The following is a 26,514-nucleotide window of genomic DNA, read 5'->3' on the forward strand; positions in this document are numbered from 1 at the left end:
AATCCACATGAGATACAGCAATAGTCTTGGGTCCCAGCAGGTATTGGCAATATGTGGCAGGGATTACTATCTCTTCTGCTTCTATCATATGCCTGGAGAATATGGCAGGAATCTATATCTTCTGCTCTGTCTATCTTCTGCTGTGTATGGGACTGACTAGCTGAGGAGGAATTTGGCTTCTCCTGGTCTCTGGATATGTACTCACAGTTATGCTCACAGGGAATGGTTCGTCCTGGAGTTTTGGAGATGGCTGCTTGCTTGTCACCAGTTAAGGCTGAAGGGCTCAGACTGGGAATGGTGATCTTTGGTCTCAACCGAGACGAGATCCTGGGTTGGGATCCCTATTTCTGGGAGCTCCTACTTGCACAGCCTTCCCCTAGCCGGGGTGGCTGGCACACTAACTCTAACTTCCTTCCCCACCCATGAGGCAGGACATGGGGCAGCTAAAGAGGGGGGAGCTAAACTGGAATGAACTATTCCAGTCTAGATATGCTAAACTGACCTAAGACCTTGCTAAACATTGCTGCCACCTGATGGTGTACATGGAAATGACAGCAAATACATGTAACAGGCTTAGAAAATGCACATTTGTGAGGGATATTAAATAAAATCACATTAGATGACGAGGCACGTGTTACCAACAAATAGTAGCGGGGAAAAAGAGTTTAGTAACATAACTCTGGGATGTTACATTCCCCTTTACTTTGAGTTAAGCCGCCCTCGCCTTATGCTTCAAAGGTAAAGGAATCAGCTCTGGGGTACCCAATAAAGTACAAAGTGCTGCGTAAAATACATATAATGACATATATAGACAAACATGAAACGGCTTTCCCCAGGTTCCTGCCCGCTAGAGTAAGGTGTCCAACACACAGTTTCCTTCTCTTGGTATAACCAGTGAACCTAAATACTGCACTAAGCAAACATTAGTGACTGACTTTGAAATGTTCTGGAACCTTTAAACACCAAAGAAACAATGGGGGTGTCTTTACTCTGTAGTCCCACCATTGTGTAATGAAATGCCCGCAAATGAAAGGGTGGCTTTATCCTGTATTCCCTTTCCTGCACCAAAGCCTGAGAAATTTGGCTTAAAGCACGATCACTATGGTGACTAAGGAGTAGCTAAATTGTGGCTCTAAGGCTTGAGGTACCATTCCTTAGGCAAAAGGCTCAGAAGGGGAGGTATTTATCGTCTCCATACACTTCTGGTAGTCACAGGAGGAGGGTATTATAATCCCATGAAACTCCTGGAAATAAGACACCTCAGGATGGGAGCAATCCTGAACATAAAACACGCGGGAAGGAGCAGTCTATGACTTCTAACGATTCCCGAAGCATCGGGGTTACCCGTGTAATTACTGGACCTGCCAGGACTTACCACTTGGTCCTACCCTGGGTACCTATGGGTATATATCACCGGGTGTAGGCCATTCGTTTTAAGCGTCCACATGAAGGCAGTCCATATAAAGGAAGGAGAGAACAAGAGCTGTCAAATAAGGCATACAAGAGTAAGTTGCTACATTTTAGGTTAAGTGCAATGGTAAGTGCAATAGTCCCAAATAGTGCATAAATTCACATTGCGGCACCTAAGAGAAGAATACACACAATGGGCATGTTATCTTAAACGTTGCATAACAGGTAACTGGTACAATTAGTGCAAAAGTATTACAGTATGAAATCACAAAGAGCTCCGCTATCATTTGAGTCTTTTCCTTGGGTGCAAGCTTTTATGTTGCGGTAAACCTTTTATAATAAAAATAGTGCAAATTTATTAATGCGGGGGTAGGCTCAAAATAACTTGAGTCCTTTGACTTCAAGTGCTTGTAGTTGAATCCTCTGGAAACAGGTAAAAAGTCCATTGTAATCCACAGGGATACAAGAGTTAATTGTAATCCAAGGAGGTATAAAATATCTAAAAGCAGCATATTTAGAACCGTCGTTCCATAAGGTTATCATGCAACCTGAGAAAGAGGATAAAACAATGAACTTGGACAAAAGGGGTTAAATGGTGATGGGGGGAGACCTCACAGCTCATGACCATCAGGGTGAGGACAAACTAGGGCAACCTGAAAATAAAAAGGTTAAAACACACAATGCCAACGGGTCCTCACCCGTCAGGAATAGTCCACGACGTGGCTCCCGAATGTCCTTATTTTAAAGGAGGATGACTTTAGAGAAGGACATCCATGTCCTCCTCGCTGCTAGAGCTACTAAAGCGCATCAGGGGGCGCTCTTGCCTCTGGTAGCTCAGGGTTGCAGCAAAAGTGGTACGCCACTGACCTTTGGTGGTGTCCTTGGATACTGGCTGTGCAGACAGCCTGGAGAATGCAGCTGTGACATGCTGCAAGCCGGGATCCCTAGCCGGTGCAGAGGTGGACAAAACCTCCAGCTGAAGGGGTTCTGGAAGGCAACTTGCAGGTGCCTGGAGCAGCTTCCAGGGCAGAACGTAGGGTTGCACTCTGGGATTGAAAGTCAGGACAGAGTTATTTATTTGCCCCACCTGTAGAGTTGGAGCCGCAGGGATTTCAGGGATCACTACGGGGACCTCTGGGTTTAAATGTCCCGCTCTGGCGGTATTGGCTCTGGGCGGCGGAGTGGAAGTTCCGGCCGCCTCCGCCGCACCAGTAGGTGTCCTTGGCGGAGCAGGTCTAGGCCTGTTTGAGTTATTGGGACCCGCGGGAAGCGGTGCAGGGGCAGCTACGGACCGGGCCTGGGCCTCAGGGAGCACGTCTTCTCCTACCTGATGTTCCAGTGCCTCCTGGTGATCATCGCGGGGTTCAATCGCTGTCCGCGGTGCAGGCTGGTCAGACGCCTGGGCAGCAACATCAGCGGTGTCCTCCGCGGGGATAGGTTCAGCGTGGGCAGCCATCTTGCGTGACATCTCGCCTTCAGCGCTGACAGTAATAGAAGCGGAGGGATCCACAGCCTCCGAGGACTTGACTGGAGTCCTGTCTTCTTCCACGGGGACTGGAGCGGTAACAGCGGCCTTCTCGGGTAAGTCAGTGGCGGCTGTCCCGTCTTTGCTTGTAGCAGGCGCTGGCTCTGGAGACGCTTTAAATGCGCAGGGGCCATCTCTCCTCACGAGCTGGGAAACTCGGATTTCAGGCACAGTGGGCTCGTAGACGAGTTCTCCCTGTATTGCCATCTGGTACCATTTTGGTAGAGGGAGCGCCATCTTCCTTGCTTCCTCTGTCATGAAGAGTGCAGGAGGTAAGAGTGGAGCCCAGAGGGAGGAGTCTTCACTCCCTTGGCTCACAATGCAAAGTTCTTGGTGGGAAGTCTTTAGTTTTTCCGCTTCTAGGGAGGCGTATTCGGCATCTTCGCGCTCTTGAGAGGGTGTTCCTGAGTTTTCCCGCTTCTGGGCATGAAGAAGAAGCGCCATTTTACGAATATGGCAAAATAACCCTTTGAGTGCTGGTGCGCACGTTTAGAGCTTTCTGGCACAGCAACAAAGCAATAAAGTCAATTTTCAGGGTTTTTGCAGTACTGTAGATCTTGCAGTACTGTAAAATATGCAATTTGATCCGGTTAAGCACACAATTGGATCCGGTTCTTTTGTAGCACACAATTGGATCCGGTTCTGTTGGCACACAGCTCGATCCTGTTCGTGACGCCAAAAATGCAATGAGCAGGACCGTGGTATGGTTAGGCGGACGCCAAAGTATGCAGTCGGTCCAGATATGGGTATAGTTAATAGTTTTTGTTCGTGACGCCAATTGCAGCATGCGCAGGGTACAATCTCAGGGCCCTTTAAGGTGTTGCAACTCACGTACCAGGTTAGGAATGCCAGAGTGGTGTAATGTCTCTGTGTAGTAGTAGGTATAGTGTCAACTGTGTCTCCTACCTTGGTACGGCTGGACTCCTGGATCCTGGCTCACTTGCAATTAATGAGTGTGTTGCTAGTAGGAGTAATTGAGGAACTTTGTAGCAATGAATGAGATCCAGACTTGGGATATAATTCAACTTGTCTTTACTGGAGGCAGCATTAAGCCATATGAGATACAGCAATAGAAAAAATGTGGGGGATTCAGTCAGCACAACCCTGTATGCAGGTGCACATCGCTATGGCGAAATACACATACAAACGCAAAAACACAAATGCAATAGCACTCTGCAACCAGCACTCTGCCCTACCTCTATGCTGGGTGTTGAATGAGGCATTGGTGTACATTTTGGCCAAAGCGTAATAAGCCACTCACCACGTCAAGGTCGCCTCTATGAGTGGTCCCTAACACTAGTACCTACCTGTTTATGGGCCATGATAGCCACACAAAGTCCAGGGAGCGCAGGTACAGCATGCACGCCAGGCACACTCTGCTTTTAACCCCGTTCGGTGCCGTGACAGCTTTCATCGGATCCAGGGATGCAAGTACCAACATGCATGCTGAGCCCACTATATACTTCTCCTGGAGCCAAATGGCTACTGGTAGGCGCTGTAAAAGTAGACTCAGTTTTATACTGACTTTAAAACCAGCCTCCAGGGCAGACTAACTGGTCAGGTGTGCATGACCGCATGGAGATCGCCACGCCTCCAATATATACTACAAAGAAAAAATGTGGGGGATTCAGTTAGCACAACCCTGTATGCAGGTGCACATCGCTATGGCGAAATACACATACAAACGCAAAAGCACAAATGCAATAGCACTCTGCAACCAGCACTCTGCCCTGCCTCTATGCTGGTATCACGGTCGGCGTGACTATCACATACGTGACACAGAGGGAGGGAACAAGGAAGGCCCTGCCCAAGTGAGAGGGAAGGTGGTGACCCCTGACTCACCTAGCGGCTGGCACCTGGCTGCCCTGACGTCCCTAGACGGGTTCCTCACCCGTACGCCGATCACGTGCCTAAAGCCCTGGCTTTCCCTGAGCTGAGCCCTAGATAGTGAACAGGGCGGTGGGAACACTAGTCCGCACCACTAGCTCTAAAGGAAAACACCAAGGGAAGGACAGACAATACAAACTCAACATATAATCCCAGGTGGGCGACAACAGGAGACAACAAGAGGCCCAACAGGGATCCGGAGGGTAGCACTCTGGAACGACAACCAGGATTCACAACTCCAGTGGGTCAGTATAGATGTCCAGGCAGGAAGCTCTATAACTGGCAACTAGAGAAGAGTGAAGGGAGAATATAAGGAGGTTGGGAGTGGCAGACAAGAAACAGCTGAGGAGGAGAAGCTACGGATCCCTGATTGAGACAAAAAGGATAGCAAGACAAACACAGAAAACAATCACTAAGAAACAACGTGATCTTTAGATATAGAGCGCGCAGCCACCCGCTGCGACCTCCGGACCCCGGGTATAACGGAGTCAGACGTGGCTCTTGATACCCTCGTGACAGCTGGATGTTGAATGAGGCATTGTTGTACATTTTAGGCCAAAGCGTAATAAGCCACTCACCACGTCAAGGTCGCCTCTATGAGTGGTCCCTAAGAATAGTTCCTACCTGTTTATGGGCCATGATAGCCACACAAAGTCCAGGGAGTGCAGGTACAGCATATTACGCTTTGGCAAAAATGTACGCCAATGCCTCATTCAACATCCAGCATAGAGGCAGGGCAGAGTGCTGGTTGCAGAGTGCTATTGAATTTGTGTTTTTGCGTTTGTATGTGTATTTCACCATAGTGATGTGCACCTGCATACAGACCGGACGGGGTTAAAAGCAGAGTGTGCCTGGCATGCATGCTGTACCTGCGCTCCCTGGACTTTGTATGGCTATCATGGCCCATAAACAGGTAGGAACTAGTGTTAGGGACCACTCATAGAGGCGACCTTGACGTGGTGAGTGGCTTATTACGCTTTGGCCAAAATGTACACCAATTCCTCATTCAACATCCAGCATAGAGGCAGGGCAGAGAGCTGGTTGCAGAGTACTATTGCATTTGTGTTTTTGAGATACAGCAATAGTCTTGGGTCCCAGCAGGTATTGGCAATATGTGGCAGGGATTACTATTTCTTCTGCTTCTATCATATGCCTGGAGAATATGTGTCACGGATGGTGTACAGGAAACAAGACAATACCATATAAACAATGTCTCTCTGGATCCACAACTAAGGAACAAGGGGAGACCCCTGCAATAGACCTGCCGCTCTCCCTCACTGCTCAGCCTATGCGAACACCCCAAAGGTGGATGGCCGCATATCCACGTTCCTCGGCTATCTATTAACTGAAGACCCTACAATAGTGAAGGGACACGACCACCGGCTCCCTACACTGACACGGAGGGAGTCAGGGTCACCTGGATCCAGAAAAGACAAAATCATAAATACATAAACAGCACTTATCTTGCAAACGAATGACGACTGACGACTGGGAACAGGGAACTGGGAACTGGGAACAGCATGCACACACACTCCAGGAAGTTGTATCAGCCGCACACTACTGCATTATGGGGAGGAACTTAAAGGGTAGCGATCAGTCTAACTGCATGACAGCTGAGATAGACTAACGAGATGAGAAACTAAACCAAAACAAAGAAATTCAAGGAGGAGGATCTGAGAAGCTCCTGTGAGCGCTTCTCAGCTGTCTGGCTGTGACAGTACCCCTCCCTCTAGGAGTGGACTCCGGACACTCAGGGCCCACCTTCTCAGGATGGGACCTATGGAAAGCCCTGATGAGACGAGAGGCCTTAATGTCCGTCACTGGGACCCACATCCTCTCCTCAGGACCATAACCCTCCCAATGAACGAGGTACTGGAGGGAACCGGTGACAAGACGAGAATCCACAATCCTAGAGACCTGAAATTCAAGATTTCCATCAACCATAATCGGAGGAGGAGGCAAAGGCGAGGGTACAATAGGTTGAACATAAGGTTTCAATAAGGACTAATGAAAAACATTATGGATCTTCCAAGTCTGAGGAAGATCAAGACGGTAGGCAACAGGATTGATGACAGACAGGATCTTGTAAGGCCCAATAAACCTAGGACCCAACTTCCAGGAGGGAACCTTCAATTTGATATTCTTGGTAGACAACCACACCAGATCACCAACATTCAGGTCCGGACCAGGCACACGTCTCTTATCCGCCACACGCTTATATCTCTCACTCATGCTCTTTAGATTATCCTGAATCTTTTGCCAAATAGATGACAAAGACGAGGAGAATCTGTCCTCATCAGGCAAACCAGAAGAGCCCTCTCCCGAGAAAGTCCCAAACTGCGGATGGAACCCATATGCACCAAAAAATGGTGACTTATCAGAGGACTCCTGACGACGGTTATTTAAAGCAAACTCAGCAAGGGACAAAAAAGAACACCAATCCTCCTGATTCTCCGCCACAAAACAGCGCAGATATGTCTCCAGATTCTGATTGACGCGCTCTGTCTGGCCATTCGACTGCGGATGGAAAGCAGAAGAGAATGACAACCGAACCCCCAAGCGAGAACAGAAGGCCTTCCAGAATCTGGAAACAAACTGCGTGCCCCTATCAGAGACTATGTCTGAAGGAATCCCATGCAATTTGACAATGTGGTCAATAAATGCCTGCGCCAGCGTCTTAGCATTGGGCAAACCAGGAAAAGGGATAAAATGCACCATTTTGCTAAAACGGTCCACCACCACCAGAATCACATACTTCCCCGAGGAACGAGGCAAGTCCGTTATGAAGTCCATGGACAGATGTGTCCAAGGACGGGAAGGAATGGGTAAGGGAAGGAGAGGACCTGATGGCCGTGAATGAGGGACTTTGGCACGAGCGCAAGTCTCGCAAGCTGCCACAAAACCCTCAACCGACTTACGAAGCGCAGGCCACCAGAATCTCCGAGCGATGAGATCCAGTGTGGCTCTTGCCCCCGGGTGCCCAGCAAGGACCGTGTCGTGGTGTTCTTTAAAAATCTTGTGTCTCAAAGCGAGAGGCACAAACAACCTCCCAGGAGGACAAAGATCAGGAGCTTCTGACTGGGCTGCCTGCACCTCTGCCTCCAATTCAGGAAAAAGAGCAGAGACCACCACACCTTCAGCCAAAATGGGACCCGGGTCTTCAAAATTCCCACCTCCCGGAAAACAACGTGAGAGGGCATCTGCCTTCACATTCTTAAACCCAGGGCGGAACGTAACAACAAAATTAAACCTTGAAAAGAACAAAGACCATCTGGCCTGTCTCGGGTTCAGACGCTTGGCTGACTCCAAGTAGGCCAGATTTTTATGGTCAGTAAACACGGTAATAGGGTGTCTGGCTCCCTCTAGCCAATGGCGCCATTCCTCAAAAGCCAACTTGATGGCCAACAATTCCCTATCTCCCACATCATAATTTCTCTCTGCGGAGGAGAGTTTCTTTGAGAAAAAGGCACACGGTTGCCATTTGGCAGGAGAGGAACCCTGAGACAAGACCGCAACCACCCCTACCTCAGAAGCATCAACCTCAACTATGAAGGGTAACGAAATATCAGGTTGTACTAGGATGGGAGCGGAAGCAAAACTCTCCTTGATATTAGAAAAGGCCTTACGCGCCTCTACCGACCAGGAAGAAAAATCTACCCCCTTTCTGGTCATATCAGTGAGTGGTTTAACAACAGAGGAATAATTCAAAATAAATTTCCTGTAATAATTGGCAAAGCCCAAAAAACGCATCAGCGCCTTCTGATTCTCAGGAAGCTCCCACTCAAGCACAGCGCGGACCTTCTCGGGGTCCATGCGAAAACCAGAAGTGGAGACAAGAAACCCCAGAAATTGGATTTCTGGAACCGCAAACACACATTTTTCCAGTTTCGCGTATAATTTATTCTCCCGCAGGATGAGCAAGACCTGACGTAAGTGTTCCTTATGAGTCTTGAAATCAGGAGAAAAAATCAAAATGTCATCCAAATACACTAATACAAATTTTCCCATTAAATGATAAAAAATGCTGTTGACGAAATGCTGAAAAACGGCTGGGGCATTCATCAAACCAAAAGGCATAACCAAATTCTCAAAATGGCCCTCAGGGGTATTGAAAGCCGTCTTCCATTCGTCTCCTTCTCTGACCCTGACCAGGTTGTATGCCCCTCTTAGGTGTAATTTGGAAAAGACTTTAGCCCCAACAACCTGGTTAAACAGGTCCGGGATCAGAGGAAGCGGATAAGGGTCACGAATAGTGATACTGTTCAGCTCCCTGAAATCCAGACAAGGTCTTAAAGAACCATCTTTTTTCTTAACAAAGAAAAAAACAGCGGCAACAGGTGACTTCGAGGGTCGTATGTGTCCTTTTCTCAGACTCTCAGAGATATAAGCACGCATAGCGACCCTCTCAGGTTGGGAAAGATTGTATAAACGAGATTTAGGCAGCTTGGCACCTGGGATGAGATCAATAGGGCAATCATACTCCCTGTGCGGAGGTAAACCCTGAACTCCACTCTCTGAGAAGACATCCAAAAATTCAGAGAGGAAAGGTGGTACAGTCTTAGTAGAAACCTCAGAAACAGATGTTATGAGGCAATTCTCTCTGCAAAAGTTACTCCAACCATTTATTTGCCTCGCTTGCCAATCAATGGTGGGGTTATGTTTAGTGAGCCAGGGTAGCCCCAACACTAGAGGAGTAGGCAAACCGCTAAGGACGAAACATGACACATCCTCAACATGAGCATCACTCACAATTAAACGGATATTGTGAACTATGCCCTTTAATGATTTCTGAGAAAGTGGAGCTGAATCAATAGCAAAAACAGGAATATCCTTTCCCAAAGTGCATACCTGGAAACCATGAGTTATTGCAAATTGATTATCAATGAGGTTGACAGCTGCTCCACTATCCACAAAAATCTCACAAAAAATGCTCTTGCTCTCTAGCGCCACTCTAGCAGGCAGGACAAAACGGGAACTACAAGCAAACGGAAAACCTTCAATTTCCGCCTCAACCCTGCCAAAAGTAACAGACGGAACATTTTTAAAAGATTTTTTCCTTTTTGTCTCTTTATTACTCCCAGAAAACTGCCTGAATCTCCTAGAGGGACAAACATTTGCCAGATGATTTATACCTCCACAACAAAAACAAACCCTCCCCTGAGGGCTGAATCTTCTATTGTCAGAGGCAATCAACCCCAGCTGCATGGACTCCTGCTCAGAAGGGGCTGACAGCGACTGAGACCCCTGTGCACAGAATGAGACCGCTGCAGTGTCCCGGGACTGAGTATGACAGGAAGGAGAGATCTCTCATTTCTCTCTCTAAGACGCCTGTCAATACGAACAGCCTGAGACATAGCAGAATCCAAGGAGGTAGGTCTTTCATGAAAGGCAAATGCATCTTTCAATCCCTCTGAAAGACCATAGCAAAATTGACTTCGGAGTGCAGCATCATTCCAACCCGTATCTGCTGCCCATCTCCGAAATTCTGAACAGTATATCTCTGCGGATTGTTTACCCTGGCATAACAGACGTAGTCTAGACTCAGCCAGAGCAATACGATCCGGATCATCATATATCTGACCCAGGGCTAAAAATAATTCATCCACTGAACGAAGGGGCCGTGCCCCCTCCGGCAGCGAAAAGGCCCAGGACTGAGCGTTACCCCTGAGCAGCGATATAATGATCCCCACCCTCCGTTCTTCATCACCAGAAGAATGGGGAAGAAGGCGAAAATGGAGTTTGCAAGCCTCTCTAAAACGCACAAAATTCTCACTACCCCCGGAGAACGTATCCGGGAGCGAGATCTTAGGCTCAGCACAAACTCCATGAACGCAAGCTGAACCGGTCACTTGAAACTGAGAAAAAGTCTTACGGAGATCAGCTACCTCCAAAGAAAGACCCTGAAAGCGTTCAGCCAAAAGTGAAACCGGATCCATGCTTGAGACGGTTTAGGCGGCTGATAATGTCACGGATGGTGTACAGGAAACAAGACAATACCATATAAACAATGTCTCTCTGGATCCACAACTAAGGAACAAAGGGAGACCCCTGCAATAGACCTGCCGCTCTCCCTCACTGCTCAGCCTATGCGAACACCCCAAAGGTGGATGGCCGCATATCCACGTTCCTCGGCTATCTATTACCTGAAGACCCTACAATAGTGAAGGGACACGACCACCGGCTCCCTACACTGACACGGAGGGAGTCAGGGTCACCTGGATCCAGAAAAGACAAAATCATAAATACATAAACAGCACTTATCTTGCAAACGAATGACGACTGACGACTGGGAACAGGGAACTGGGAACTGGGAACAGCATGCACACACACTCCAGGAAGTTGTATCAGCCGCACACTACTGCATTATGGGGAGGAACTTAAAGGGTAGCGATCAGTCTAACTGCATGACAGCTGAGATAGACTAACGAGATGAGAAACTAAACCAAAACAAAGAAATTTAAGGAGGAGGATCTGAGAAGCTCCTGTGAGCGCTTCTCAGCTGTCTGGCTGTGACAATATGGCAGGACTCTATATCTTCTGCTCTGTCTATCTTCTTCTGTGTATGGGACTGACTAGCTGAGGAGGAATTTCTCCTGGTCTCTGGATGTTACTCACAGTTATGCTCACAGGGAATGGTTCGTCCTGGAGTTCTGGAGATGGCTGCTTGCTTGTCACCAGTTGAGGCTGAAGGGCTCAGACTGGGAATGGTGATCTTTGGTCTTAACCGAGACGAGATCCTGGGTTGGGATCCCTATTTCATGGAGCTCCTACTTGTACAGCCTTCCCCTAGACGGGGTGGCTGGCACACTAACTCTAACTTCCTTCCCCACCCATGAGGCAAGACATGGGGTAGCCCACTCTGCTCAAAGAGGGGGGAGCTAAACTGGAATGAACTATTCCAGTCTAGATATGCTAAACTGACCTAAGACCTTGCTAAAAATTGCTGCCACCTGCTGGTGTACATGGAAATGACAGCAAATACATGTAACAGACTTAGAAAATGCACATTTGTGAGGGATATTAAATAACATCACATTAGATGACGAGGCACGTGTTACCAACAAATAGTAGCGGGGAAAAAGAGTTTAGTAACATAACACTGGGATGTTACAAATGCGATTTACTGCGAAGCTGAATTTCCTTGTGTTTTGGGGTAGCGAATCGATTTAACGTGAAATAGCGTAAAAAACTTTAAAAAAAATCATACTCACCTCCTCCATTTGCTCGTTATGGGCCAACCGCTGTCATCTTGATTAAAGATCTCGGCCGAAATCCCGTGCGTGGTGATGTCATCTCGGGGCGCATAAGATTTCGCATCAGATCTTCAAGCAAGATGGCGGCGGCAGGTCTATCACGAGCAAATGGAGGCGTTAAGTATGATTTAATTTTTTTTCCTGTTTTTACTCTCAGATGCTGTTATCATGTATGAACAGGGGAGGGCTGGCAGCCTTAGTCCTGGGGGGGCAAATCCAGTCAAGTGGACCATTGTAGCCCCGCCCATAATTAAAAGCCCCTCCCACATATAATAGGCCACTCCTAAAAAACACTGTACAGCTGAAATTCTATTGTTGAGGCCTGTCTCTACACATCATACGGAGACGGAAGGGCCTGTCCTGGCTACAGCCAGGAAGCTCCTCCCTCCCCAGATCCTGCTCAAGGCCTGTGTTTCCCCCCCCACCATCTGCCACCCGCCCGTGGCCTGCTGCCCCCTTTTGCCGTCCTCACCTAGCTCTGAATCCTCCTTCTGCAAATGGCAGGGGGAGGAGCCGGAGCATCTCCTTCCCTACATAGCACCACATACCTCTTACATCCAGTGATGTCACCTTTGTTGTAGACGTTCTGTTTCATTATCTTCTCCATTCAGACCAGACCGCCATGATGATTTTTCAGCCATCTCCCGTCTCTGCAGAGATTGAGAAACAGACATTAGTTTCCCACATTTCTATCATCTTCACATCTTCTGAACACCCTTTCCTGCCAACCCCAATACTATACTGCAGAAACAGTCCCCCTGGAAATACTGCTACCACACAATTATTGGCACACAGTGCTCTAAAGAATAACTGTGCCCAGACACTAATAGTATAAAGATAATGTCCCCCAAAAATAATTGTACTAAGCTGATACTGTGGCAGGGTGCCCCCCAAAGTAATAGTGTTCCCCAAAATACCACCAATAGAAATAATTCTGTGCCAGAGCACACTTAGTAGTAATAATGCCCCTATAGTGCCCTAGTAATCATGTTCCTCATAGCCCCCAGTAGTAGTAAAGCTCCCCATAATACCCCTAGTAGTAATAATTCTCCCTATATTATGACAGTACATGAAATACCCCCGCTTAGTGCCCGCAGTTGAGCTAATGTCCCCATAATGTATGCCAGTATAAAATACTCCTATATAGTGCCCCAGTAAATGCCCTCATAGTGCTCCTCTCCCCCTTCCCCATAGTCTCCCCCATAATATGCTAGTAAAAAATGCCCCTTCTTAGTGCCCCCAGCAGATGCCCCTATAGCGCTCCTCTCCCCCACAATGTGCCAGTAAAAAATGCCCCTTCTTAGTGCCACCATAAGGCCCAATAGTGCTCCACTCCCCCATAGTGCCCCCAAATAATGCCCCATAGTGCCGCTCTCCACTATAGTGCCTCCCATAATGTGCCAGTAAAAAATGCCCCCTTAGTGCCACCAAATGCCATAGTGCCCCCCATAATGTGCCAATAAAAAAGGCCCCTTTAGAGCCCCCACTTCCCAATAGTGCCCACAAATAATGCCCCTATAGTGACACCAGATGCCCCATAGTGCCGCTCTCCCCTATAGTGCCCCCCATAATGTGCCAATAATTAAAAAAAGCCCCTTTAGAGCCCCCAGATACCCCCATAGTGCTCCTCTCCCCCATGGTAACCCCCCATAATACGCCAGTAAGAAATGCCCCCATAGTGCCAGCTCCTCCCATAGTGCCAGCTCCTCCCATAGTGCCAGCCCCCCATAGTGCCAGCCCCCCATAGTGCCAGCCCCCCCATAGTGCCAGCTCCCCCCATAGTGCCAGCCCCTCCATAGTGCCAGCTCCCCCCATAGTGCCAGCCCCCCATAGTGCCAGCTCCCCCCATAGTGCCAGCCCCCCCCCCATAGTGCCAGCTCCCCCATAGTGCCAGCTCCCCCATAGTGCCAGCTCCCCCCCATAGTGCCAGCTCCCCCCCATAGTGCCAGCTCCCCCCCATAGTGCCACCCCCCCCATAGCCATAGTACCAGCTCCCCCCATAGTGCCAGCCCCCCCATAGTGCCAGCTCCCCATAGTGCCAGCTCCCCCATAGCCATAGTGCCAGCTTCCCCATAGCCATAGTGACAGCTGCCCCATAGCCAAAGTGACAGCTCTCCCCGCAAAAAAAAACCAAAAGACTAATACTTACCTCCATCAGCAGCGATGCAGGCCTCTTCCGGCCCGTGTCCCTGCTGTGTTTTTTTAGGGCGGCCTGGGGGTAAATTGCCCATCCTGCCCCTGTGTATGAAAACAGCATCTGAGGGGTACAATGATGGGGAATGGGGCTATTACAAAAAAAATGCACTTTGTGATGAAGTAATTCATCACAAAGCTAATTTTTTTTGTAAAATTCAGCGAGGGAGATGAATCGAACTTTCCAAAAATTCACTCATCTCTAGTGATACTGATAACCATTAAAGGGGTTATCTGGGCTACAGATATTGGTGACCTATCCTCAGAATATCAGATGAGCAGGAGTCCGACAAACAGCACCCCCATGATCAGCTGATTCGAGCTGGCACGGCACTGAACACTACTAGTATACTGACTGTCCACTACACAATGTATGGAGCTGACAGGTTCCAGCTCTGTACATTGCATAGTTTTTGGTGCTTGGTGTCGAACAGCAACCAATTGATATAGATGACCTATCCAGAGGTCCCTTAGAGAACCTTACGGTGGTTGTAACCTAGTTTTTCAAAGATTCCAAGTTGACAGTGAAGAGGTTGTTCCGATAGGGCTTATAATGGGGAATATGGACAACATAGATTAAGGTTATTCTGGTATTAGCAAGAACATTACAGTACCTATAGAGTTGTAATCTGGCAGATCCTTAATGAACTATAAAAGGGTTGCCCCAGTGAGGGTATATGGATGTCATCCACTACTTAGAACCTCTTCTTTATTAGCCAGAGCAATAGAATATCTAGAATTTTATACATCCCAAATGAACCTCATGTACATCTTCCCCATACTTTTCTTTTTAATTTGGACTTCATTTGACCCATTTTCACCATGTAACCTAATCCCTCTGGTTTGTTTCCATCTTGTATGTAGCATTTCCTGTTTCTGTATCCAACCAAACCCATGATGCACTTCTCTTTGCCACAGCTCCAGCCCCGCCCCTTACACCCAGCTAGTTTCTAGCTCCTCCCACTCCACTAGTTACATAGACACTTCTCTAACAATTCCCCGCCTATGGACATAACATCACAGGAAGTAAGAAAGAGCTGCACGGACATGTTCATGTGACCACAGCCCAGAACGGGTGATAGGAGCAATAAAAAAATAAATTACAAAATTACAGTGACCTTCATAAAGCATTCTTTTACAGGATGCTGATGCAAACCAGAAAACCCCTTTAAGGGATTATCTAATTGGGATAACCTCTTTTTATATCCCTTTTTGGACGCCATAGAAAAAGGGTATGACCTATGGTCTCTTTCAGAAGATCTTCAATAGTTCATAAAGGGGTTGCCCCATTAGAAAATCTCCTTTCATATGTCTATCAGAACATATGTATGTTATAGAGGAGGGCTTCCTCGCCTGGGATCCCCTCTATTAAAGGGTTTCTGTCACCTGAAAAATGGGTATTAAGCTGGCTGACATTAGCGATGTGCAAATGTCAGCCGAACATAACTATATTAGTGCCATCTCACTGCCTCTCCACAATCCTCTCTGTATGGTTTCCATTAATTTCCCCAGTATTGATGTCAGGCTAAAACCTATGTATTTATCCTATATAGGTACATGGATGTCATAGCGTATGTGGAAATTTCTTACTTGGCCCCAATTAAGCAGAGAACTAAAATGCATAAAGGCTTTCTACTTTGTAACCTACAAAAGCTTTTCAAAGATCTTAAATAGATCATAATGGAGTTGTACAATTAGCAAAATCCTATCCATATGCCCTCTCAGGCTATGTGAACATCATAAAGTATATGGATGTCCCATTCTTGGGACTCATGCTTTCAACAAAAAAACATTAAGAGTACCTCTAAGGGATACAATCTAACTTTTCAAAGATCCTGAATGTATTCATGAACATGAATGTTCCCCATCCTCTATTAGTCATTGACTCCAGCTCTGGAGGACTCATTTGAACGAGTACCATGTAATACCACAGTTTTCCTGCTGTAAGCTTATTAATTATGCAGCAGGGCTACAACCCCAAGCGTACAGCCAAGGTTATTAAGAACTATCTTCAGTGTAAAGGAGTCCTGAAAGTGATGATATGGCCCTTACAACATCATGTAGTCTGTCTGGGATTACATGAAGAGACAGAAGGTTCTGAGCAAGCCTACATCCTCTGAAGATCTGCGGTTAGTTCTCCAAGATGTTTGGAACAACCTTCCTGCTAAGTTCCTTCCAAAAATGGGTACCTAGAAGAACTGATCATGTTTTGAAGGCAAAAGGTGGTCACACCAAATATTGATTGGATTTAGATTTCTCTTTTTGTTAATTGATAAAAAAAAAACTATTAACACGTCTATGTTTTAAAGCATTCCTACTTTTTAGCATTTTTTTTACAGCTGCCTGTACAGTACTGCATGTATAGTCACTAAAATAAACCAAATTCTTAAAAAAAAAGGATTTATAATAAAAATCAAATAATACGACACATTCCCTTTAAGGGTATGATACTGTGATGGATTTTCATACAGCGTGATGAGCATAACAGCATGTGTCAAACATGATGCAGAGTACGATTCCAGGGATGGTGAGATTGGATTTTAATGACTGCCTCTATGTCTATTGTATCATTAAGATTGCAATACATGATGAATGCTGTTTACAGTAACGCTGGCCTCGCTGCTGATTACAAAGTCATATTAATTAATGGGTCAATGGGTGGACATGTTCCAATGGAAGGATTTGATTACACTCCCACCAAGATGGCTGTTTTATGTTCATTAATAACATCATATGTTTTCAAGGGTGCCAGAAAGACAAGGTGCAGATGTCCACATAGGAAATCACGTACTGAGGAAATTTCTGAGAAAGTAAAAACAGCTAAAAACAGGAGGAGTATCAACCAAAAAAATTACATTGTTCTTGGTTACCATGGTGTTGGCCCAAAGGGGTTTTCTCACCATAGACACAGGTTAATATATGTACTGTATGATGGGTAGGAGGTCCCCTGACACTCACTGCAGCTAATTTTAATGATTGCACTCTAAAGGGTTGACTGGCTGCAGCGTTGACATGTCCTCCAAGTGGCTCTTGAACCAGTCCAGTGACATGCTTCTTGGGAAACACATCACCGCTGGAGCCAGTCATTGGCTGCAGTGGCACATGTGACCCCCCATCCCCCGTTGAGTATCGAGACCACAGCATGAACTGAAAGAGTTGGAACTCAGCACCAGGTCTAACAAGGTGGGTGGGGGTGGTCAGAAAGGCTGCTAAAGTTGGACAACACCTTTAACCCCCCCCCCCCCCCTTCCCAGCCAAATGACATTGAATAAGCCTGTTTATGACAATCATCTCATAGTGTATTCTATAACGCCATCTCTTTATGGCCTGGGGGGAAAAAAACTGGATGGCTGTTCTATGCCTCCTTACTGACTAATGCAATCACATCATGATCAACGAGTCAATGGGAATAATGGGCACCCATTAGCAATATAACCAGTCAGTCGGCACTCATTTAAAGGGTCTTTACATGGCTCTATGCAAACTGCATTGGGGAAGAATGATCGTTAGTATGATTGGTTGTCCCCCATGCAATTTTTATATTGTTGTCAGCACATCTCTGTTTACCCTGGGAGAAGTGCTGTCAATAAATTATGATTTTTTTTCCAACTGTATAAAAGATCTAAGCAGCCAACAAATGAGTGTTTGCTTGACTTCTGGTAAGTGACGTTTTTAGCCTATGATTGACATTCCTTCTCATCGGCCCAGGTAAAAGGCCCTTACATGTTCCCCTAACAACCTATATCATAATGACACAAGAAGATGCAGTACCCCAGAACCACGGTGTTAATTTGCTATATTACTAAAATATTAAAATGAATGTTTTGTGTGTATTCCCAAAAGTTGTTAGTTAATTATGACCTGACTCAGCAGAGGAGCCTAGCTTTCCCCTTTGAGGCAGGAGATGTCCAGTCAGGATTGCATCAGTCACTTTAGCTCTGCCTGCAATTCAGGAGAGATACTAGTTCAGTTTAGCTCCAGGAGAAACATCATTCCTGTTGAGAGAACAATATTTGAAGAAAAGCTGGAGAAGACATTCATAGAGTGTCTAGGAACACAAGACATCGTGTGTTCACATTGTAATTTGCTGTTTATGGCCAATAAAGACTTTTCTAATTGAGGAAGGATAGTTAATGGCACCTATATAATGGTTCGGCCGATCATTAGATGATCTGCAGGGACTGTTAGACTTTTTGCATGTGTATGGTTTGTAGTCTCTGGCACCTAACACACTTTCTTGCTATGTGTGTGGACGGTTTGTAGTCTAGGACGCCTACCAAATTTTTGAGAGTTTTCCATCTGGGCTCATGTTGGAAAGGTTTGAAAGTGTTTAAAAGGAGTTCAGGTACTATTACTCCTATTATTATTGTTGTTGTTTTCTTTTAAAGGGTTTCTATCACTTGGTATGACACAATTAGCTGTCAGACACTAGCGATCCGCTAGTGTCTGCTCTGGCCAACCATCCTACTATAATCACTTGTGGGGCAGCGGTTTTGCTAAAAAACTAACTTTTATAAATATGCTAATGAGCCTCTAGGTGCTATGTGGGCGTCATTAGCACCTAGAGGCTCCGTCTACCTTCATACACAGCCGCCGCCCAGCGCGTCCCTCCAGCCCGCCCATGTCCTCCTCCGTGTGACGCAGCGGCCGAATTCTCGCGCATGCGCCGTGCGCGGCTGTATTCGGCGCATTTGAGATGTGAGCTCGGAGCGGTCAGACATTCAATGCGCATGCGCCGAATACATCCGCGCATGCGCATTGAATGTCTGACCGCTCCGAGCTCAGACATCTCAAATGCGCCGAATACAGCCGCGCACGGCGCATGCGCGAGAATTCGGCCGCTGCGTCACACGGAGGAGGACATGGGCGGGCTGGAGGGACGCGCTGGGCGGCGGCTGTGTATGAAGGTAGACGGAGCCTCTAGGTGCTAATGACGCCCACATAGCACCTAGAGGCTCATTAGCATATTTATAAAAGTTAGTTTTTTAGCAAAACCGCTGCCCCACAAGTGATTATAGTAGGATGGTTGGCCAGAGCAGACACTAGCGGATCGCTAGTGTCTGACAGCTAATTGTGTCATACCAAGTGATAGAAACCCTTTAACTGTACCTTGACATTGTTGGATGTACTACAACTCCCAATCTGCACTGGCCAGATTACTGACTCCAGCACCATTTGCCAGGCCACCTCACCTACACCCCCTGCTGTGCACCCGTGCAACACTCAAGACACCAAGGGCGCCTCAGAAATCATCAGGCAGGAGCCCAAACATTAGGGTGTGCTCTGAGGGAAGAAAGAGTGTGCCCACCCTCCCGTCACTGCCCTGGTCTTAGGGAGCATCGATGTGAGGATTGCCAATGCCAATAATTATTGCAGCCAGAACCACTACCACTCCCATCCTCCTTTCTGCTCTTCTGGCACATAGCATAGCATATTAGCATAGAGATATATTCTATTGCTTTATAAATAAAAAAGGATTAAAACTAAAACAAAATAATATAATACATATAATAACCGAAGAGTCAGCCAAAAAAAATTACGGTACAAGAAACTGGATTATTTAGGATAAAATAAAGTTTGACACACACATACTGTAAAATAAAAACAAATAAAAATGCACAATTATTGTGGATGCCCACGACCAAAATACAAATAGTTTGTTATATAAAGAGGAGCTGTCACCATTCCTAACATGTCTGTTTTTTATACAGCTATGTCTATTTATTCTTCCCTACTTTTGAGTCTAACATCTTCAGGCAAGTGACCATTTGTGAATGTGAACATATAGTATGGACTTTTCAATGTGAGATGACTTTTTGGAAAGATTCAATGAGTAATTTTATAAATATTAAGACCTAGGGGCAGGGGCGTAGCTAGAAATGCATGGGCCCCATAGCAAAAAAAATTTACGTTGGATCCGTCCTGCCGCTATTTCGCCTTGCCGCCACTCCATCTCCATTGACTATAATGGGAACGGGGACGGAGCTCCGGTGCAGCGCCTCAGTGTGCGGTGAAAGGCTGGCGCCGAAAAGTATTGCAAGTCCGACTTTTTCGTCCGGTGGCCTCTCACCGCGCAGTGCTGCGCCGGAGCTCCGCCCCCATCCCCATTATAGTCAATGGCGACGGAGCAGCGGTCCAGAAAAATAGCGGCAGGACGGATCCGTCCTGCCGCAAGTGTAAAAGTACCCTTAGTCTGTCATATAAGGGGGGGGGGGGAACCCCAGAACTAGAGTGTGCCCCCCAAAAGAGTGTGCCCCTCCTTATCACTGCTGGCATCTACTTATCTACTTATCTACCTACCTCCTTATCTACTGCTGGCATTGGTACTGATCCTGACTCCTCCCCACTCCCCAGCCAGGCCTGGGCTGAGGGCGGGCCGCTCACAATGGATTCCGGAACTTAGGATTCCATTCCAATTTCCTGCGCTGCGGCAGCTGGTGCCTGGCTCCGCCTCCGTGCCTCAGGTACGCCCCCCCCCGTTCCGGCCCCCTCCACCGCCTACTAATTCCTTCTCTTCTCCTCAGCCAGGCCCGAGCCGCGGACCGCCTGCGCCCCGCCCACTACACTAGTGTAGTGGGCGGGCGGTCCGCGGCTCGGGCCTGGCTGCCTGTGTGTAGTGTGTCTAAATAAAAAAAAATTAAAAATCAACAGAAGGCGGCCCGGACGGGCCCCCAGTGGCGTAGGGCCCCATAGCCACTGCTATGGTTGCTATGGCGATCCCTACGCCAATGTCTAGGGGGTCATTTATTAAGACTGGCAATTCATACGCATATCCTGCTGGATGAAGGAGGCAGAGAGAGAAAGATGCTCTATTCCATCTCTGGACACAGAAATGTTTATATGGCTGTTGTAGAAACAATATAAAACCTTTATGGGCATTTTTGCTTTTTAAGGGGAAAGGTGCTTTGCAGACCTTGTTTCAGACCTTGACCTGCAATAATATATGTCATAAAAGCATACCTTACATAGTATTAACATAGTAACATAGTTTATAAGGCCGAAAAAAGACATTTGTCCATCCAGTTCGGCCTGTTATCCTGCAAGTTGATCCAGAGGAAGGCAAAAAAAAAACTGTGAGGTAGAAGCCAATTTTCCTCACTTTAGGGGAAAAAATTCCTTCCCGACTCCAATCAGGCAATCAGAATAACTCCCTGGATCAACGACCCCTCTCTAGTAGCTATAGCCTGTAATATTATTACACTCCAGAAATACATCCAGGCCCCTCTTGAATTCCTTTATTGTACTCACCATCACCACCTCCTCAGGCAGAGAGTTCCATAGTCTCACTGCTCTTACAAGGGGAGAGGTGAATTAGCCAGGCAGCAAAGGTGAGGATGGATTGGAGAAGTGCGAGAGTGCAAGATGGGAAGCCACAGAGGAGGATGTTGCTGTAGTTCAGGCATGAGATGATAAGGCCATGCACTAACATTTTAGGAGCTTGAACTGAAAGTTACAGGTGGTGGTAAAGGTTTGGATATGTGGCTTGAAGGACAGGGCAAAATCAAATGTTATCCCCAAACAGTGGATCTGTGAGACTGGAGAAAGCATATTTCTGTTAACTGTAATGGATAGGTCTGGTAGGTTGGCTGAATGACATTTTGGAAAGATGACGAATTCCGTTTTCTCAATTTTAAGTTTGAAGAAATAGGAAGAGAAGAACAAAGATGTAGCTGACAGACACACCATGAATCTAGATAGAAGGGCAGTGACATCAGAGCTAGAGAGTTAGATTTCAGTTTCATCAGTATAGAGGTAACAGCCATGGGACTCAGTGAGCTCTCAGCCTGAAAGTATTAGTAACATAGTTTATAAGGCTGAAAAAAGACATTTGTCCATCCAGTTCGACCTGTTATCCTGCAAGTTGATCCAGAGGAAGGCAAAAAAAAAAAACTGTGAGGTAGAAGCCAATTCTCCTCACTTAAGCGGAAAAAAATTCCTTCCCGACTCCAATCAGGCAATCAGAATAACTCCCTGGATCAACGACCCCTCTCTAGTAGCTATAGCCTGCAATATTATTACACTCCAGAAATACATCCAGGCCCCTCTTGAACTCTTTTAGTGACTTCACCATCACCACCTCCTCAGGCAGAGAGTTCCATAGTCTCACTGCTCTTACCGTAAAGAATATTTATACATAGTAATTAGATCTCCCCTCAGTCGTCTTTTTTTAAAATTGAATAACCCTAATTTTGATAATCTTTCTGGGACCTGTAGTCGACCATTCCAGTTATTACTTTAGTTTTCTCTCCTCTGGACCCTCTCCAGCTCTGCTATGTCTGCCTTGTTCACAGGAGCCCAGAACTGTACACAGTACTCCATGTGTGGTCTGATTCTATGGAGGATGAATGTTTGCAACTGATTCTGGAAGCGAGCACCACGGACAGGCTGTGTGACTGTCCAGGCAATTGTGGATTGCTATTAAGGGTTAAAGCTGTTGGAGAGGAGTGGTGCTGGTGCAGTGTTGGTTCGATGATGTGAAGTGCATATAATAAGGATCTCTTCTAAGTAAATGCCCACCCTTAAACACCATTTTGTTCTTTAAAAATCCTAAAAGATCCAAAACTGTGTTCTAAGGAGGTTTGTAGGGAAACATCTTTAAAAAAAAATGGGTAAATCAGTGGCTGAGTCGGGTCACCCTTGAGACAGTGGTTTGCTGAGTGGGCCTTTCCGAGACTTTTCAACATATAGAGCTGGCACAGGAAGTGAAGAGCAGCAAGGACTGTAGCAGCACTAGAGCGGCAGCAAATATCACTTTCTCTCTCTCCAAAATCCTCCTGAATCCTCACCCTCAGCAAAAATCCAGATTCTATATAATCTGAACTCATCTCGAATTTTGATTCTATAGAATTGGTTTGCTCATCTCTATTTTTAACATTACCTGGTTCATTAAAACTCCATATTAATATTAAAAAAATCTTACAATTTATGGTAGTTTTTATTTTCATTTCTGCAGTACTATGCTGGTGAAAATGAAATGCACAATATTGTCCTTCTTTATCCATTAGCATAGAGACAAACTCCTATATAGATAGGGAATCCTTTGTCAGTTTACTGCTGCTATGAGGGAAAGATGTGATCAGAAAGGCAATCCTGATGATAATGATAGGTATGGAATTGGGGTGACAGTATGCCAGCTCTGTTGTTCTCTTGCTAGGCCTCGATAAAAATGCCAACAGAAGAGCATTGTATAGATTAATGTAATGTATGATATTCTAATTGAGTCACTACAGTGATGGTCTGACTGAGAGAGTTAGGCGAGGCTGTTTGCCATGCTAAAAGTCCAAACAAAGAGGAAGTTGAATATGTGGGGTCTGTGTAAAAAAAATAAAAAATTATATAGAATTTTCACATATAGGCTTTTTGATGCCAATGTCCCTTTTAAATGTTTTCAGAAACACAATGGGAAACTCCACCCAAATATGAAAATGTTCCTGTGCTCCAGAATTCTTATGTGTAGTAAGTCTAAAAGGGAATGAACAGCTATAGGGGTGCAGAGGCACTTGCTCCTGGGCTCCTCTGTCTAAAAAAAGCGCCTCTGCCATATAAGAAAACACCAGTATTATAATGAGCACATGGCATTTGTAGCACCATTGCAGAATTTGCATTAGGGCCCAGGAGATTTAATTTGCACCTCTGCTTCAAATGGTAGTGTGAACAGAACCTAGCTGTATGAAGTCACCCCACCTTGTGAGGTCACTTGGTCACCACTCCCAGCACTTAGTGATGTAGTACCAGAGTCCCAATTCCTTGGCCAAGTGCCAGTTTCACTTTGCGTCTTTCTCTAGCCTGTCCTGTCACGGTTATGACCACAGTCTAACTAGGCTACCCTTGTTACAGCTCCAACCAGTTGCCCTAGCCCTATCTAAAAACCATATGCAAGACATGAGGAGTTTTATACTCCAACAAAAAAATACCAAGCCTCCTTCATATGTCATTAATGTTACAAAGTCACTCCTTAAAGGGGTTCTCTGGGAATTAGGAAAATTAAAATACTTTAATATTATTTTATAATAAATATATTCCCAAATACCTTTCATTAGTTATAATGGCTCATTTCGTCTAGGGAGCAATCATTAGGAGAAATAAAATGGTACACACAAAATCTGTCCTAATCACACGGCAGGACAAGTTACGTCACAACACTGAGCTAAAATGCTGCCTCATCCTCCTCCTCCTCTCTACTTTTCAGGGATTATGATCCTGAATACAGGTGAATCTCTGTGGGAATGGAGATGACGAGGAGACATGAGAGGAGGGTGAGGTGTGGTTAATGAGCAGCAGCACTTGTTTACAGTCTCCATTACCACAGCAACACATTAGACAACACATACCACAGCCTGTCCTGTCCGTCTTCTCTGTACTTCATGTCTCCTCATGAACTACATTCCCCAGATATTCAGCTAAAGTTCTTATCAGCTGTATTCAGGATCATAATACCTGACAAGTAGAGCAGAGAGGAGGATGAGGCAGCTCTTTATCTCAGTGTTGTGAAGTAACTTGTTCTGCTGTGTGATTAAGACAGGTTTTGTATGTACTAATAGGACGGCGGCCATTTTGTTTCCTCTGATGACTGCTCCCCAGACCAAAAGAGCCATTATAAATAATAAAAGGAATTTGGGAATATATTTATTATAAAGTAATATTTAACTGTTTTCATTTTCTTAATTCCTGGAGAACCCCTTTAAGGTGTAATTGTTGTTTCAGTGTATTTTTAATATAGTGTAACATCGTTTATAAGGCTGAAAAAAGACATCTGTCCATCCAGTTCAACTTGCTATCCTGAAAATTGATCCAGAGAAAGGCAAAAAAAAAATCCCATGAATTAGGGACAGGAGTGTTAAACATTTCTATAATATGCTTTATTTCTTTGTACTAGAAAACAGTCCTCTTAGCCAAGCTCTAACTGAGTGTTACTAAAGAGAGTTTGTCTTCAGCCTTCAGTTTTACTGTGTGCAAGATACATAGGCTCCCACACTGCCTCCTGTTACCACCCCAGTCCCTGACTATGTACATGTGCTCTATTACTGCCCATCACCCTATGATGTGTTACACACAGGCATCTTTAGCGCTCAGTAGAACTGAAGACTGAAGACAGGCTTTCCTTAGGAAAACTCAGTTACAGCTTTGCTAAGGGCTCTTTCACACCTGCGTTGTTGTCTTCCGGCATAGAGTTCCGTCGTCGGGGCTCTATGCCGGAAGAATCCTGATCAGGATTATCCTAATGCATTCTGAATGGAGAGAAATCCGTTCAGGATGCATCAGGATGTCTTCAGTTCCGGTACGGAACGTTTTTTGGCCGGAGAAAATACCGCAGCATGCTGCGCTTTTTGCTCCGGCCAAAAATCCGGAACACTTGCCGCAAGGCCGGATCCGGAATTAATGCCCATTGAAAGGCATTGATCCGGATCCGGCCTTAAGCTAAACGTCGTTTCGGCGCATTGCCGCATCCGACATTTAGCTTTTTCTGAATGGTTACCATGGCTGCCGGGACGCTAAAGTCCTGGCAGCCATGGTAAAGTGTAGTGGGGAGCGGGGAGCAGTGTACTTACCGTCCGTGCGGCTCCCGGGGCGCTTCAGAGTGACGTCAGGGCGCCCCACGCGCATGGATGACGTGATCACATGGATCACGTCATCCATGCGCATGGGGCGCTCTGACGTCACTCTGGAGCGCCCCGGGAGCCGCACGGACTGTAAGTATACCGCTCCCCCGCTCCCCACTACTACTATGGCAACCAGGACTTTAATAGCGTCCTGGGTGCCATAGTAACACTGAACGCATTTGGAAGACGGTTCCGTCTTCAAATGCTTTCAGTACACTTGCGTTTTTCCGGATCCGGAGTGTAATTCCGGCAAGTGGAGTACATGCCGGATCCGGACAACGCAAGTGTGAAAGAGGCCTAAGAAGACTCTTTACATCCTGTTTTCTAGTACAAAGAAACATCTTTCTCTAACAAAGTTCTGACCACTCTCTGTCTCTCGTTTGGTACTGCATAGCCCGTCTAGTTCTGACCCATTTTCGTACGACTCTGGTATTGTGTTTGTCTGTCTTTGTTTGTTAATCCCTCTGCACTTAAATTGCATGGGGGCCGTCGACAAGTTGAGGTCTAGCTATCGGGCTTGTACTGCAAGTAGGTAGGGAAAGCAGGCTGGGTTCTAGCCTTAAGGCCTCATGCACACGACAGTATTTTTTCACGGTCCGCAAAATGGGGTTCTGTTGTTCCGTGATCCGTGTGCGTTTTTTTTTTC

This window comes from Bufo bufo, chromosome 2, assembly GCF_905171765.1.
Source record: "Bufo bufo chromosome 2, aBufBuf1.1, whole genome shotgun sequence".
Classification (NCBI taxonomy): Eukaryota; Metazoa; Chordata; class Amphibia; order Anura; family Bufonidae; genus Bufo; species Bufo bufo.